Source organism: Rhipicephalus sanguineus, chromosome 7, assembly GCF_013339695.2.
Source record: "Rhipicephalus sanguineus isolate Rsan-2018 chromosome 7, BIME_Rsan_1.4, whole genome shotgun sequence".
NCBI lineage: Eukaryota > Metazoa > Arthropoda > Arachnida > Ixodida > Ixodidae > Rhipicephalus > Rhipicephalus sanguineus.
In genome coordinates, this window is record NC_051182.1 from 120,329,684 (window position 1) to 120,348,001 (window position 18,318).

The 18,318-nt window shown below is 48.8% G+C and overlaps 1 pseudogene; it reads right to left on the bottom strand.

The window, feature by feature from the left end:
- Positions 1-1,841: 1,841 nt before the first annotated feature.
- On the bottom strand, positions 1,842-18,048 carry LOC125759145 (uncharacterized; annotated as a pseudogene).
- Positions 18,049-18,318: the final 270 nt, after the last annotated feature.

Sequence of the window (18,318 nt, forward strand, 5' to 3'; positions counted from 1 at the left end):
CTGCAGCTAAAGCGCAGCAAAATCCGCCTTTTTCACGCCGTCCCGGCGCATGCGCTCTGCCCTAGCGGAAAAGTCGCGAAACGTCTCGTCATCTCGGAGGCTTTGCTTTTGGCAATACTGGTTGCCCCGGCCCCTACCAAACCGCTACCTAAACGGCAGAGGGCAGCACAGGAAAATGAAAGAGGCGGATTGCGAGTTGCGTGCCCGTACAGAAGCACTGACTACATAGCCAACTTTCTTTAGCTTTCACGCAACGGCTTTATTCTACAAACGAACCACACAAAGGTACACATGCGGCGAAAGCTCCATAAAAGTACTCTGAGCAGGTACTTACAGGTACGACCAAAAATACCAGGAACTAGAGCTCTTGACTAGAGAGAGGAACACTTGTGACGCGACTGACCCGTGCGCATAGTCGGCGTAACAGCAGTCTCTGGACGTGGCCTCCGAGATTAGCTCCGGCAGCACGCCGAAGAACGGCGGGCTGCCGGAGCTAGTCACAGAGGCCACGCTCTGGAAGGCACTTGGTGTTCTCTTGTAACGGAGTTCTCTAGGAAACTCCATCATCTCGCTTCTTTGATCTACCCGTGATCACAAGGTTCTTTTGCCACGTGCGCACACAAGACGCTCGCACACACACAAGGATGATGATAATATGGTACGCAGAAACTGTTCCAGAAAATTATGCACACGTCTCACTGTGTTCTAAATGTACCCCTTTAGCCCGCATAAACCGAAATGCCACTATCTGTTACGGATTACATAGACAAGATACCACGGCAATGGAGCGCATTGGCTCATTCAATGCGACAGTACAAATAAAGTTCAATTGCACGTATTTCACACAGAGGGAAATGATATTGCGAGGGGAATGCCTTCTCTGTATGAGCGTGAAAGCAAACTTAATACCCATATTGATACAATCTTTTGACTATTTGTTATTATAGAAAACTGTTGATGTTCATTGGATTAGTGCATCACAGGGATAAATTAGAAAAAAGAGCAGGTGAAGGCAGCTGAAAATGAGTTGCATGTTTCTTCGGTTGAATGGAGGGCAAAATGCATGCAACGATAGTCAGTCGGAAAAACGGTGGTCAATTCATGCATCATAGACATCTTAACAGTGCGATATGAAATTGAATAAATGTGTACATGTTTTAGGGAGTTTTCGAACAAGGAGTAGTTTTGCTATTTGGCAGAGGTAAAATGAAATAAGAGAAACGTATTGGATGAAAGTTGTTCTGGAAAAAATACATGACTTAGACTCAACCAATGCCTCAAGCAACACCTCAACCAACGAAGGTGCTGTACTGTTGGTCCACAATCAAAAGCGAGCAAACAAAACCTGACTGCAATGTGCACCACAAGATTTCTTTCACAATCACGTGGCTTTAATTGCAGCGACGGGATGCAAGCCGAATTTCACTGTCACACACGCAGGCCTGCACAGATCACTGTACGGCAAAACATTGGTGACGTCATTTACGTTGGGACATCTGTGGGCACAGCCAGATAGGGATGACCGCGTGCCGTACGCAAGAATTTGATGGCGTTACAACTTTCGTGAGCCTGTGGAGACAGTCACAGCTGGATGTCAGCGTGTCGCATGCAGCGGTGCCTTGAATCAGCGAGGATGTGACGTGTCCGGCAATACAGTGTATGCAATACGACTAGAATGTACACGTACGCTCCGCTTACACAAGTGACAACCCTGTCATTCCGCCATCTTGATTACAAAAACACCAAAATCTCGCAGAAAAAAACACCGCTTACACACACATCACCCTACACTGTGTTTTGGAGGTCAACGTTCGTTCGTGGGTCCGTGTAATTTGGGGTGGGGAGGGGTAAAAGATACGAGATCACGACGTTACTGGTGTCACCGTAACGGGCACACCGGCGTCACCGGCCATCTTGGGCTCTTCCTCGGACTCGCTGTCCGAGTTGGCACTCGTCGGGTCCCACAGCAGCCGGTCGTAGCTGGGCGGGCGGCCTGCCACAAACCGGCTCGCGGCCAACATGGCCAATCCGCTAATGATTCCGACCACAGCACCGACTCCCAGAGTTGTACGGACACCGAGCCAGGCAGCGATGCCGCCCCCGGCCAGGGCACCGACGCAGAAGCCCAAACCGTTGTGGCAGCAGCGCATCACGACCAACAGTCCGCGCTCGGTGCTCAGTCTCGTCGAAGAACGCCGGGCCCACCGCTCGCAGGCGACCCACACGAGCACGGTCGAAGGCGGGGACAGAAGCTGCGCCACGGCAGCCAGTTCCCAGCCGGACTGCACATAGCAGGCGCAGCGTGCCGCGACGCACACGATGCCGAAGGCGAGCCAGGCCAGCAGGCGGCTGGGAAGACCACCGGCGCACAGCAGGAACAGCGAGGCCACATTGGACACGGCCCTGGCCATGAGGACGACGCCTAGCTCGACCTTCTTGCCGGTCTCCTCGAGGTGCCACATGAAGAAGGCCTGTTCCAGGCCCGCCAGCAGTCCCAGGAAGACGAGGCCGCCCACGATAAGGGCTCCCTCGACGTTCTTGAGCACCGAGCCGACGCCGCGACAACGCCCCGGAGGTCGCCTGGCGACGCAGAGGCTGGTGAGGCTCGGGAAAGAAGGCGGCCAGCGGCAGGGAGGCGAACACGAGCGTACCGAAGGCCGCCAGGTAGACCTCCGGAATCCCCAGGTCGGTAGAGGCAGGCAGGGCGTCTGCGAGGCCAAGATAGCGACGGCGCCCAGAACGAGGGCGGTGACGACCGCCGCGTACGTCTCGTGGCTGCGAGACTTCTCGGTGGCGTCGATCTCGTCCAGGAAGGCGAAGTACGACTCGTCCGCGACGAACTTGGCCAGCGCGAACGTCGAGCTTCCGAGCACGACGGCAGCGGCCAGGAGCAGAAGCGCGGCGTTGTCCATGACGAATCGGTGATCCTCGATTCCCCGTCGTCGGCGCCCTCACCGTGGGTCCCGCCGGGCAGTCCGGACTCGTCCGATCACCCTGACAATCCGGGTTCGCGGCGGGCACTGAAGGCATACCCTTCTTGTCCTTGACGGGTATGACGACTCCGTCAAGGGAATGCGACGGGACATCCTTAGATGCGTTCTTCGCGACTTCGGGGGACGCCGTACCTTGAACACGCATCGCAACTCCTACCAGCGTCGCCTTCTTCGTCGGACACGTTCGCTGCCCTGCGAACTCGCAGATGCAATCGTCCTTCCACGGCCGTTGCGTCGCGCGACGACAGAAGTAGCCGGGCCTGCATCCAGAGGTACGGCCGTCGGCAGTAGTTCGTAGGTCGGAGAGGGCGCCGGAAACGGCTTCCCACTGCTGCTCTTAGCTTCTCCCTGCGCGTACCACTGCACCGCCATGATGAGCGTTTTGACCATCGACGTGCCCTCCCTGTATCAATGCTATCGATCCGTCAGTCGAATCGACGTCAGTGTGCTTGCCGCGGGCCAACTCGGACGTCACACGACACGGCGATACCCAATCTCCACCTGGTCGTCTCGTCGGCGTATCGCCAGCAGGGACAGTAGCACACAATCGAGCAACACTGCTGGCCAGACAGTACTGAGCGCCAGCTGTTAACGGCGCACCCTGGGTATCCAGAGGCGGCTGGAACGAAAAGACCGGAGAAGATGGGCGGCCGCGGAGAGCACGAAGCCCGCCTGGAGAGCGGTCAGCCCGTGGTGACGCAGGAAGATGGGCACGAACGGGTCGAGGCAGGCCCGCGCCGCGGCCGTCCGGCTGAAGTAGGCGTGGCGACGGTCTGAGACGACCGCACGTTGTAGACGCTCATGACTTTGGATTGACTAGCAGACGTCGGGGTTTAATCCGAGGGCTTCTGACGAAGCACTTCTCCCCTGTGTTACGCCAGCTGGAGCGCTGCGGTTACACCACCTGCAAGAGAGGAGGAAGACGTACAGGTTACACGTCTCGTCAGTACAGCTTAAAACGAGCGGGGAAGTGTACGCCCTGGATATACGCGTGATTACTTTTGAGAGTGTGACACCACATCGCAGGGTATAAGTACCTCTTACTATCGCTGAGCTATACGATAGTAAGCGGTGCGAGGTTACGAGACTGAGCTATACGGTAATGCCGCGTGAGTCTATCTGGCGAGTGCCGAAAGTAGCGATGTTCTTTTCTTTAAAAACTGAACAGCAGGTAAACATGAGGAACAACTATCACAGAAGGCCCACGGACACTACCTTTTGCAGCGAACTGCCCAGAAGTCCGTCCTAGAAAAAGAGTTCTCTTTACGGCACTTCCACGTGTGAAATATTAGTTAATTGTTCTTGTTTTTTTTTCTTCAATATATCTCCAGAGACGTGTGGCATAACGTTTTAGGTCAGCAAGCACATTTCACTACAGTCCCGACCAGGCGTAACCGGTACCTATAGCATCACGGCCGGTGAACTATACGTATACGGTAGCCACTTGCAAATACTTAAATTTTTCGTTTCCCGGCCGCTATTTTCTAGACTATATAACAGAGCATCTGTTTGCAGTAAGCGTAACCCCCACAAGCATATAGGCGCGCGCAGCTTTCTCCACCATGGAGGGGGCTCACTTCGCACAATTTGCCCCCCCCCCCCAGTGCAAAGACGAAATATTAGCCCCCCCCCCCTCCCCCCGCCCACCCATGTGCGCACTCCAATGCCCATAAGCACGGTTTGTCTATCAGTGCTAATAAACTGAGTAACAGCATGCGTTTATTCCAGCGGGCTTCAAAAAGCTTCCCGTCGGAACTTCCTCGACGATCAGAACACCCGGAGCCGTATTTATTAAGGACTATTTTGAAATTTTCTATTCATTTCTTTCTTCATAAATGATTGCCATGAATTCATGGTTTCATTTTTTTTATCACCAGCATCTGCCACTTGTTGAGACGGCTGACAGACAAAATTCGGCTCGTGCAACTTCCTGCACCTTTTTTTTTTCTTTTGATGAGTACGGGGGACTCGCGCAAGGTAATCACCTTTCACAATGCAGCAGAGAAAGAAAGAAAGAAAGAAAGAAAGAAAGAAAGAAAGAAAGAAAGAAAGAAAGAAAGAAAGAAGGAAAAAAGGAAACTTCATCGCGCAGCTGTCCACACCTACCCAAGACAAGCCCTCGCGTGACGGCCTGACTTCATTTAGTCCTCGTCAACGTCGTTATATATATATACGCTACTCTGTAAAGTAAACGAGCATTGAAGCGAAACTCTCTGCGATACGTAGCGTAACGCACTCACGACACTCGCGTCCCATCCACCTCATTAAGTACCAAGTAATTATAAAAGCTCTAGACTTCTTTATCATGTGCTTGAAACCGTCTTCAAACAAACAAACAAACAAACAAACAAACAAACAAACAAACAAACAAACAAACAAACAAACAAACAAACAAACAAACAACACACACACACACACACACACACACACACACACACACACACACACACACACACACACACACACACACACCAGTACACGCGCGCACAGATTCCTGCAACCTCGAGTTCTTTATTATCCTCTCGCTTTAGCATCTGCTTCAGGTACGCAAGCAGCATGGTTTTAAAGGAGTACACGTGTAGTATTTAAGAAATTTTCGTATTGTTGCGCTAAATAAGAGCACCGCTGTCGAGAACCCTAAATAGTACTGGCGAAGCCAAGGAGGTTCGAACCCCCGAAATTAAAAAAAATTGCATGCGTATAATACACGCACACATACAACGCACACACGAACAAAAGTATGGTTGAACGCTCCCCCCCCCCCCCCAACACACACACACAAATTCTGGTTACGCCCATGCTTAAAAGAGTGTCTAGCAGTGGTGCCCCGCAACGCTATGTTTTTAGTAACGCTACCTTAAAAAAAAAACACTTCCGGTTTCGATATCGAAGGGGCGGTTTCACAGTGACGTGTCAACACAGTCTGACGTAGGTCTAAGTCACGTGGGGACTACAACTCGTGACGTACTATAGCAGCAGCTCTGTCGTCTGCTGTCAGCTGCACGCGAACAACGACGAGTGAATTGTAGTCCCAGGAACTCTGAGAGCGACTTCGGCCGCACGCAGAGTTCGCAAACCCAGCGAACTGTGTTGACTCGTCATGATAATGTCCACTGTGATGAGGCTGGCTTGCAGAAACGAGTAGATGCATCAACTTCAGGCTATTGGAACACAAGCGTTCGTTACAAGGGAATCCACACTCACATGTGTCCCAACATGTTGCGCTGTGCCATTGCGCACGTATGTTTCATGAAGCTGAGGTGCTGTCAACACATCGCGACCAGATCACAAGAGAAATAATTGAGGTTTACAATATCAGGAAAAGGGGTGAGCAATGCATTAGCGTATACCTTCTATTGCTCTACATGATAGCGAGATTATTTTCCTAGATAGTACAGTATCTTAATATTCCTTGTCTTGGAGAGTACACGTGGTCTGTTTCTGGTTTTTTTTCCGTTTCAAGATGTAATGATGGCTTGCTGTTCCTTTTGCGGTTTTTGTTTGCTCAAATGAGGTCACATGGGTGTGAGGGGTGTGTAGTCTTTTTCTTGTTTTTCTTCTTTCATATGTTTGTAATAAACATTCAGCTGCCAGTCAGCGCTGTGGTTTGTGGTTGTTTTCTCTTCGTCCTCGTTGTCGTTGCGCTGGTTGAAGAATGTTCAAGAAAGCTTTAAAATCAACCTAAAATATTTTATACATGTTTCCTTGCTCCGGCATGTGGAAAGCTTTAACACTATACGCGCCAAGGAAAAGGCAGGTGTCCCTTTTACGATGCTTCGAAATTGTGTCAGTAATCCTTCAAACAAGATGCACGCATAGTAAGCAGCCGAATATACAGTGACGCCATAGGCGTGCGCACAGGGGGGGGGGGGGCGGCCGCCCCCCTAATCACCTAGGAAGGGGGGCGCAAAATCTGCCCCGTACCTTGACCCTTCTAGTCACCTAAGAGGGGGGGGGGGCTCAATATCTGCCCCATAAATTGACTTAGAAGTGGGGTGGGCGCTGCGACGACCCTTTGCCCCCCCCCCTAATGGGGAACCCTGCGCACGCCTATGAGTGACGCTGTTGTTCATCGCTGCTCGCCGCTTTGTGTCATCTTCGCTAAGCAACCAATTTAAGCGCGACCACGTGTCCGTCGTCCATATATGAATAGTCTAACCATGCGAAAGTTGATGTACATTATTTTCGAATACCCCCTCCTACCTCACCTCGTGCAAACAACGGCCTTATAACAGCATATAGGGCTGACGCGCTGGAGTTTTGAGTACTCTGGCGGAGCCTGGTGGCGTGCGCCGAAGTTGCTTGGGTAGTCAAAAATGGACGCCGACCGGCGAGTTACGCAGTTCTCAGTTGCTTTAAGCGTTTTACTTAATTTCGCGCCTAGTTTTCAGGCTCAAAAAGTGCTTAAAACGTACGCAGGAACTTGTCCGCTATGCCTGCAGTCTGACATGCTTGACGAGCGATCCCTGCTTCAACAAACCGTGTCGAAAGCAGGTGGTCTGGGCGACGGCTCTGAGCAGCGCGCGGTCCCGAAGCGCGGTCGCCGCCGTTATTGTTGCGTGGTTAATTGCCTCGAACATGGGGGTAAGGATCCTAATGTGCGGTTTTACTGGTTCCCCTGAAAGCCGTACGAAGTGGAGCGACGGAACCGCTGGATACGTGCCGTCCGACGCGTGAAGTGAGTACGCGAGCAAAACGTGGTTTGCAACGTAACGTGCTGATTACTTTTCGTACGCGCGTGCACGCGTTTATATATGTATATATTCCCTGTGTGCAGTCCAGACGGCACGCCGTGGCTGCCGACGGCGATCACGAGGATATGCAGCCGGCATTTCGTGCGAAACGAGACAGCCGGCTGCTTCCAGCGGCCGGCTGTAAACATTGCGCGCCGTCGCTTCTCGACTGCCACCGCACGCTGACAGAATTTGACGAATTCCCTAGAAGCAAATGTTGAAAATTTCGACCGTGCATGGGGGGGAGGGGGGGGGGGGAGGGAGTGTGTTTGCGACTGAATGCGGCAGAAAACGGCACACGACGCGAATGCGCTCATTCGGGCCGCCGACGGCTAGCCTTCGTCACTGCACCTTTCTTGATTCCGTTTCGTCGTGTAATGCAAATCATGTCGGCTTTCTTAACAGCAATCTTTTCGTTTATGCACTGTCGTTAATCGCGCGAGCATGCCTCGTAAAACTTAACTCGAGTTCAACGTCGTATGAGATTCGCTGCACTTGCGAGTTGCAGCGCGCCGAAATGGTTCCTTCAATCTCTTGCACGTCGTAAACATACTTGACGTTGACGAGCTTCTTGCGTTTACGCAGATTGCTTGGCCTGAAGAACTCAGCCACGCCAGAAATTGGCCGAGATCCAAAGCGCAGCACAACCGACAGCGACGGCTCCATTGCGCATCTGAGCTTAGTGCTGCATGCGGCCGCTTGTCTGACTACTCGAAACCAAAGAACTTGTCGTAGGGGGCGCTTTTTAGCACCGTTTTCGCAGCGCCGCCTGGGCAGCCAGTCAGGCCTATCCGCGGGCATGGCCTTATACTGAGTGAGCACAATTATTTACGAAGCAAGGAAGCAAAAAATTTGATAAATGGTATCCAACGTGAGAGGACGCTACTAGCCGACGTAGTAAATAAAAGGTGATCACTAATGCCTTGCTCGGAACCTCCGGAGAACGATGTTGATGTCGTGTACTATAAATAGACGTAACAGTCGAACACGCATACATCGAATCCACACTTAACGAATTGCTGTGTATATCGAACAGTTTTAATATCACCTCGACTACAGTATCGATACACAAAATATTTTATTCATAGAACTTTTTCCCCTTCAGATTCGACGTATTCTGGTTCGACTTAATACACAAAATGAATATTAACCACAGTAAGTTGTATAGTTTCGAAATAAAGTCCGAGTACCGTTTGAATTAAAATTTTTTTTCTTTCTCGAAAGGGCTGCCTTTAGTCGCACGTACACTGCTAGCTGGGCATAGAGATGCACCCATTAGAAAACAGGAATAGGCTGCTGTCACGCGGCACGCGTAGCGCATGCAGTCAATGGCATCGTTTATTACAGGGCCGCAGTCGTGAGCGACTCATTCGGCCGCCCAGCTGTCGGAAACTTAAGAGGCTTAACGCGCGGGCACGACGGCTGGCACAAAATGGCGAGTAAAAATCGTTGCCGCGAGGACCGTAAAAGAAAAAGAAGGGATTGAGAGGGGGAGCTGAAAGAGACTGGTTTAGGTTGAGTCGTGTGAGGCTTAGCTTTGGCGCCATGCATCGCAAAAGGAGTTTCCAAAATGCGGCAACGTATAGGCCTATCCTGCGGCTGCGTAATACCGTACGAATAGGCAAATTATCATACCGCCGTTGGCGGGGCCCAGCGGCTCGCGTGCGGGACTGTAACGTTTGTGTAGCGATGCCCGAAGTTACTCACACTATATCGCTGGCTCAATAAAGGGCATTTCTGGCGGAAAAAGCAAAACAAGAACGAAACCGCCGAAAGCCCCTCGTGTTTCCAGCGGCGAACACGGCAAGCGTGCGATACCATCTGGACCTAAGAATGGCCTAACAAGACTGAGTGCTTTATTCAAACAGAAAAAAGGAAGAAGAAACAGAACATGCGCATGATGCTGCAGGCCTGTATCTTTTTGTCATAGTATGTAGCCAGGGGCGTAGCCAGAAATTTTTTTGCGGGGGGGTTCAACCATGCTTTATGTATGTTCGTGCGTGCGTTCGTATATATGCGTGCACGTATATATACGCAAGCAAAATTGAAAAATTTCGGGGGGGGGGGGGGGGTTGAACCGCCCCCCCCCTTGGCTACGCCCCTGCATGTAGCAGTAGCGTAGCCAGAATATTTTTTTCAGGGGGGGGGGTGGTGTTCAACCATACTTTATGTTCATGTGTGCGTTTGTATGTGCGCCTGTTTATATACACATGCGAAACTGAAAATTTTCGGCAGGGGTGTTGAATGCACCCGAAACTACTGTTAATTTATGCCTCCCCCCCCAAATCCCCCCTCGGCATACGCCAGTGGTGTTTAGGTCGCGCGCTATTCTTTCTTCTTTCTGTTTAAACAAAGCATTCAGTTGTTAGTCAGTGTTCGTGTTGTGTAGCCCTCTTCTGTATGTGCTTGCCTTTCGCGTTGTTTAAAAGATGAACCCGAACGAACTGGCCCAAATGTCCCTTTTGCGGAAGCAAAAAGTTCTTGGAATGCTACATCAGGGGTCGTCGGCCACCATTATCGTTAAGAGCCTGCATCGCCGTAACATTGCACATTAAACAATGACAGAACAGGTCCTACAGAGTAATGTTGTAGTGTAGGATGTATGAGGACAAAGAGAGGCAAACAATGAACGTGTGAGACTGCCACAGACGCAAAAAAAAAAACGCCTAATTATAACAATCAGGTTGTGTGGCTGCTTGTCGCCGGCCCGATTCAAATTGAGTGGCAATCACGATCGTCATCACCATCATCGTCTGCCAGACGATATTTCAGGTGCGTGGCATGCGTTCCGTTGCTTGGTCTCGTCGCTGTGTTCTGATAAGATAAGCTCTCGACGTAGACTGCCCACAATGCCGGCGGTAACTGGAACACACTTAAAGAGGCGTGTCAACGAGAAGACGCGTCGTGTGCAGCCGCGCGTCACAGAGTCACGCATGGTTGCCCGCGAATGCCAAGGGCGGGAATGGATTGCGGTGTGCGGCAACAGCGCGCCGGCAGAGGGCGCAGAGACGGCGTTTGTGTGACAAATTAAATCCAATGTTGCTACCTTCTAGCGCTTTTTCCATTCTCGCCATGTACAGCATGAATAACAGCGGGGACAAAGGGCATCCCTGTCTCAGCCCCTTGCTAATTTCAACGCTGTCCTTGCTACTTATTCCTTCCCATTCTATACAAACTGTATTTCCTCGGTATATTTCCCTCAAAAGCTGTACACAGTCGTCACCTATGCCCACTTCCTTCAATATATCCCACAAAATTTCCTGATTAACGTTGTCATACGCCCCGGTGATATCTAGATAAGCTACGTATAAGGGCCTGTTTTCTATTTTAGATATTTCTATACACTGGGTAAGAACAAACAGATTATCGTCTAACCGCCTGTCGATTCGAAATCCATTCTGAAGTTCTCCCAAAATATCATTTTGTTCTACCCACGCTTCTATTTTTAATTTTACTGCCTGCATCGCCAACCTGTATAGCACCGATGTAATTGTTAGCGGTCTATACGAGCGAATGTTATCCTTTTCTCCCTTGCCTTTATAGATTAAGTTCATTCTACTTTTTCTCCAACTGTCTGGTATTTCCCTCTCCTGTAAGCACTTTTCTACGGCTTTCAGCAGTGCTTCTTTAGTGTTATGTCCGAGTTCGTTAATGAGGCTGACGGGAACCCCATCTAAGCCCGGAGTAGTGCGCTTAGGAATTTTTCCTTCGGCCTTCTTCCAATTGAAATTCTCTAGTAGTACATCTTCGTCGGTTGCACCCCTTTGCGTACTTTTACTCACCGGGGGAATCCCCTGGGGGACCTTTTTAAACGAATCGGCTGTTATCTTTCGGATGTAACCTAGCGCTTCATATCCTTCCAATTTATTTCCTCCTTCATCTACCATATGTTGTTGCATTGTGACAGACTTCCTACCCAGCGCTTTTAAGTGGCTCCAAAAAATCCTAGGCGCGGCCTTGTTCTTTTCGCGAATCTCTGTCATCCAGCGACAAACAGGTCGGAGCGATGGTTGAGCAGAAGCTTCCAGGTCTATTTTATGCTGATGATATTGTCTTATTTGCGGACAGTCAAGATGATATACAGCGACTGGCAGATATATGCGGAAGGGAGTGTGAGGCTCTAGGACTAGGATTTAGTGCAACAAAATGTGGATTGATGGTATTCAATGATCACGGAGACCATACAGTATTAATACAGGGCCAAAAAATACCGAGGGTAAGCGAGTACAAGTACCTCGGAGTATGGGTAAATGAGGGGGATAGATATATGGAGGTACAAGAGAAAGCATCGGTAGCAAAGGGAAAGAGGAATGCTGCAATTATGAAGCACAGAGCTTTATGGGGATACAATAGGTACGAGGTGCTTCGAGGGCTGTGGAAGGGTGTGATGGTTCCGGGGCTTACATTTGGGAACTCAGTGGTGTGCATGAAGTCAGAGGTGCAATCAGGAATGGATGTAAATCAAAGGACGGTGGGCCGCCTCGCGTTGGGCGCTCACGGGAAGACGACAAATGAGGCGGTAAAGGGTGATATGGGATGGACAGGCTTTGAAGTGAGGGAAGCGCAGAGCAAAATGAGATTCGAAGAGAGGCTGAGGAAAATGAAGGAGAGTAGATGGGCAGAGAAGGTTTTCAGGTATTTGTATAGAAAAAGCGTTGACACGCAGTGGAGAAAAAGAACTAGGAGGCTCACCAGTAAATATACGGCTGGCAGTGCGGGCGATATGGCAACAAGGAGCATTAAGCGGAAGGTCAGAGAGGCGGAGAGGACTTATTGGATGACAGCGATGGAAAAGAAGCCGGCTCTGAGTAACTACCGAAAAGGAAAAAACGAAATAAGGAGGGAAAGGTTTTATGATAATTCAAGGGGAAGCGCTTTACTGTTTGAAGCAAGGTCGGGCTGCCTTAGAACGCGTAGTTATAAAGCGAGATTTAGTAACGAAGAAGAACAATGTACATGCTGCGGGGGAACTAAGGAAACGATGGAACATGTACTGATTGAATGTGGCGATATTCACCCAGGTATACGTGTGGGCACGAGTCTACATGAAGCCTTGGGTTTTAGGGACAACAATGGAAAGCTGAACACGTCCGCGATAGAAATAAGTAAGAGACGGTTAGAGTATTGGTGGCAGAAAAGTAGAGATAAAGAACAAAAATAAATAATGGGGGAAAAATAAGGTCATTCTGCCTTAAGAGGCAGAGAGATGGACCGTGAATTTATATTTTTTGGTATAACATAGATTTAATCAATGTAGATAAGGTATTTGGCCAACATGAAACAAGGAAGCTTTTTTTTTTTTTTTTTTTTTTTTCCTTCGAGCCTGGTGGCAGACATGTCACCGCCCCGTTTTAAAGGGGACGCTCATAGCATCCATCCATCCATCCATTATACAGGGACTTTAGTTTGTTGTGTCAACGCTCTTCTGCCAGTCTGTGCGTGTTTCCCGCAAGAAACTTTTGAGCTCAGGCAACCGCCATCTACAAGTTACCAAGTAACATCCAATGAAGAGCCCGTTATAGAATCAGCTGCACGCTGTGGTACTGTGGTACGACACTGCATGGCGAACTCCTCGAGCTCAGAAATAAAGGCCCATAAAATGCTTTTATATAGCTGTACTGTCCGCAACATTGATCCGTAGCGCACGGGTCTAATTTGGCGCGAATATATTTCATTTCAAGCTATAAAATGTACAAAATGCGAAGTCCAATAAAGTGATGACGTATTAGGATTCGAACTTCCGATACCTTCACCTGATCCAAGCAGGACTGTAAGACCCAATATCGCTACAAAGGATCCCATGAGAGAACTGTGGTGTCAGTGGAACCTGCGTTTTACTCTACAGGTAGGTTCCAGTCAAAACAGCGTTGCTTATGTTCATTTGAAACAATTAAACATAATTATATGGACATGACCATCGAGCAAGTTCTACAGCGTCGAGTTCCGGGCCGGCTTCGTGCAGTTGAAGCATCAGCATTCACCGCACGCGCCTTGCTATCTATCGCCGCAAGAGAATAACGGGCGTTGTGCTCTGAGAAGGACGGAGTATAAAGGACATTTCACTCTCTCGCTGGATGGAGTCAACAGTGCAATTCACTCCACACGTCGTTTAGCGGAGGTAAGAACAATGCTTCGATTAGTAACTCGGCTCCTTTACTCCTGCAATACAAACCCCAGGTTTTGCGGCTAGTCTACACAATGTGAAATAGCTATTTTTCTTTAGTGAATTTATTATTCGCTTAACACTTCACTAGAAGCGTTCCCCTGCCATCGCTGTGGGAATGGCAATGGGGGAGTCACCACCAGAATTCCGTCTTTTTTTTTTACCTGTTGTCTTTCCAAGACTCTGCATTTTCGGTATAAGAATGGTCTTTTGAAACGACATTTTGGAGGTGCTGTTTAGTGACATTGCATAACTAAATACGTCTCACCTTGCGCCCCTTTATAGTCTTTAGTTATATTCAAAACTGCGAGTCTTTATGAAGAGCACGGCTGCTGGCCATAGTTCATATACAATTAGGATCATACAGCTTGAAACAGCCCACTTGAAATATGATATAACTAAACGTTTAAAACGTATAATTCATACCACCATGACGGCATATCTTATACGAGTACGTACACCCATGTACACGATGTGACGGGGAATACAGGAAAAAAGATGCGTCTCAATGTAGATTGACACTCCCTTGCCTTCCCATACACGAGTTTGGCATAACTGCAGGCGTGTAACTGACCAGAAATTTAACATATATGAGGTACATCAGCGTCACTACTGCACATAAAATATACGCAGAGACGCAAGACCGCGAAATTCTCAATAGAGGTACATATAAAAACTTAATAATACACATAAATGACAACGGCGCGGCAACGTCTAAGCAAATAAGTGCCGTAAATATAAAAAGAAAGTTGGGTAACTTTGTGCACTTGGTGCAATTTACGACAGCACATATTACGCAGATTTTTATATGACGTTTTAGATTCGTTTTCCGTGAAGCCGAAGTTGTTTAGTAATGGCTGGTATATATAGTGTAACGTCTGCAAGCCGTAGCCTCTTTTAAAAATAAGTGCGCTACTTTTCTGTACGAGATATGATTCAGGTACAACCCTCTTTATGGAGTGTTAGCTGTGACCTTCCCGTTAAGCCTAAAATATTTCCCCGCAGCGCGGTTGCACGACACACACCTTGCCCCATATAGTTACGAACGCGTTCTCTCCATCTACACAGCTGCTGGTGTATACATGCTCCAAGAGAACACCCTTAAAAAAAAAAGGAGGCACGGTTGCCCCTCATCGGCTCCTAATAGCGCCCGACAAATATCCTCTATGTGAGCAAAGAAAGAAAGAACAATGGAAAAGAAGCAAGCGTGCGAAGCTTCACAGTATACGCCGCGTCTGTCACTGTCACTAGCGCATGACAGCTTGTCCCCCCTTTTCACTCCCCTGTGTTCTTGCCGGGAATGCGACATGTCACGCGACTGAGTCCGCCAGCTTCACGTCCAGCCCAAACCAACTGTCAGAACCGCAAAAAAAAAAAAAAAATGCGTGACAGAAAACATTTAGGCGTATACGATGCAAACGGAGAGCTCTACAGCATGGCCGAAACTGTATAAACCTTCAAAAAATTCCTCGTTAAAGCCCTTCCTCACATTTATGCGTATTATGACGTACAAACAACCCTTGGTGCACCCTTATTTCTGGCAGAATCATAGTGGGGTGTAACTCAATCGAAAACACCCCTTATTACACCCTTTCGAATTAGGCGTACTAAGGGCGTATATTTCGCAGGGTACTCCTTGTTAGGAGAAAACTGATGAATGCATGGCAAGATTATTTCCTCGTAAATCCGCCTTTGATCATGCTCAATTAGGAATTGTCTGTTGCTTACTAAAACACGAAAAGTGTGCGAGCTTTGGCGCATATACGTTGATCCCGCATGGCCACAGCCTCTTGCTGTTCAGACTGGGGACCCTGGAACTTACGGCGGCAAATATTTGGTATACTCATGGTAACTTTCGCGAACTGCCATCAAGTGAGCTGCCATTTGCATGCTACGTTTAATTTCCTTTCCCGTTTCGCAAAAAGCGGTGCGCTGCTTGTAGTCTGGCTGCTGTGATGTGAACGCAGTTATGTTCTATCAATGTGCGCTGCTTGTAGTCTGGCTGCTATGATGTGAACGCAGTTATGTTCTATCAATGTGCTCACCGCGTACAAAGTGTTAGATTTTTACGGCGGTCTCGCGTTGATCGCCTAATAGTACAGGCTGGACCCGTTTAGTCTATATTCAGTCAAGGGGCAGCTTCTTCGGCAAGCTGAAAGAATACGCTAATTTACGGCTGTCAGATTGCCCTTTCATCGCTGCCTGAAGGGCGTAGCGTTGTGATTTACACCCTTGAAACTGTTGGTGTTATTAAGGGTGTAACGCTGCGAATTCCATCCTCGGCAACTCCTTTTGTCCTTGTAAAACATCAATTTTGACTAGTAGAATTTTGATAAACGAAGACAGAGAAGAACCACAGGAACGCAGGGACCAACTAGCCAAATTTCTCCGTTCTATTGAAGACCAATTTTGAGCGGAGTGACTCTGGCGAGTGGCTTGTGGATGCCCACAAAACACCCTTATGAGTGTAAACTGGTTTGGGGTGGTCCCATATCTGTCAGATTGCCATCGAGAGTGATTCCAAACACAGGATGAGGGCACAGCAAAAGTCCCACAATGACCGACCGCTGCCCGTAACCAGCCACTGTCTTTAAACAGTGCCACTGCCTTGGATACAAGAATATATCAAGCAGCACATGACTCGAATTAACTTTACTACAAACACGATCGCGACCACGACACGTGTTCAACTTAACAAGCGTGCACTTTTATAACTGGGAAACGCTAAATTTGCTCAGCAGTAATGATAGCTGTAGGTGGTGCTACTACTCAAATTTTATCAGAAAAGAAGACCGCGCATTATAGAACACCTCCCGATCACATTCTACATGGTGAAATCCACGCTAATAATTTTCATGGATGTGAACCATGAACTCTATTATTCGAGATCTTTAAGACAGCGCAGCGTACAACAATGTACTGACGAATCGAATGCCCAACTGTGGGTGATAAAAAAAAAAAAGGAAGACAAAGGTTAGAGAATTTCGCTTAGGTTGAATGACATTTTTCCTGGAAGACATTTATACGTAAAAATGCGCATACATCAAACGCATGTACAACATATACCGATTCAAGAACGTATATTTGCGGCACGCTGACCAGACTGCATGCTGACCCGAAGGTCGCGGGATCGAATCCCTGTTGCGGCGGCCGCATATCGATGGAGGCGGAATGCTAGAGGCTCGTGTGCTTAGATTTAGGTGCACTTTAAAAAACCCCAAGTGGTCAAAATTTCCAGAGCCCTACACTACGGCGTCTCTCCTAATCATGTCGTGGTTTTGGGACGTAAAACCCGAACAATTATTACTCCTAGAATAATTTATTTTGGAGTCATCGCTACATGAGCGAAGAATGAATATTATTCCTCTCGAACAGAGCACAGCACAAACCACGCGTTGAGCATAAACCTTCGGGTATTCTCAAACAACTGCGAAAATGAGAACCGCGGAAAAGAAAACAAAAAAAAAGCACAAAAGACACACACGCTTCCAGAACGACAGCGCACGTGTTCTGAACGTATGCTACCCTTCAAAGTTTCAGGGTATGCGACAGCGGATGGACTCGACAGCTAAGCTAGGATCGGCGTCCATCAAGTGACACCGCGCGCTGTTGAGACTATTAAAAAAAGAAAAAAAAATATTGATACTAGAGGATTTGGTTGATCGGTCTCGGGTCCTAAAAAGGCTACGCCCGGGCGGTACGTGAAACTATCACCAGGTCGGGTTTCGAAGAGACCACTTAACAGCTGGGATGATATCTCGCAAGAGCTATAGCCAGTACTGTGGACATAGCGGGAAATCGGCGCGATCTGATAACAGTCGCTGGTTGTCGTGTCTTCGATCTCTGTAAGGTGTCTCAACGGAGCAGTCAATGAAGCGAAACTTACGCGCGTAGGTGTGGTTGTTCTGCCGGCGTTTCCAAACGCTGTAGGTACGACGTAGCAGCGACGGTAGTCGCAGGCTTTTCGTCCCATGGCGTTCGGTCGTCGCTAGCGCTTTCCGTTGCCCCAAGTGTTTGGTCGCGGCGTACGTGAAAACACACACACACATGCACACTGTCACGATTCACGAAGCGTTCGTAGCGGCTTTCGCGACGCAGGGTAGCACGAGAACATCGCAGCTGTTGGCGGCAGGCGGCAGCTCGCAGAACGGCTCACAGCTTGCTGCTTGGAGATACGCTCGGCGGAAATGTGAACGGAAAATGAAGAAAAAGAGCAAAATATCCGCGCCCGGCGTGGATACAAAATGTGATAGTGTGCCCACTAGACAACGTTGCCACATAGGTTTCGGTTTCGGAAAAACCCGAGTGATATCTCGTTTACGCGCAATCTACGAGTCTCCTACGATGCATGCACTGAGCGGGCTAACCCTTTTCATCGCTGTTGTTTAAGACAACGGTGGCGCATTTGTCATTTCAACAAAGTATCTCG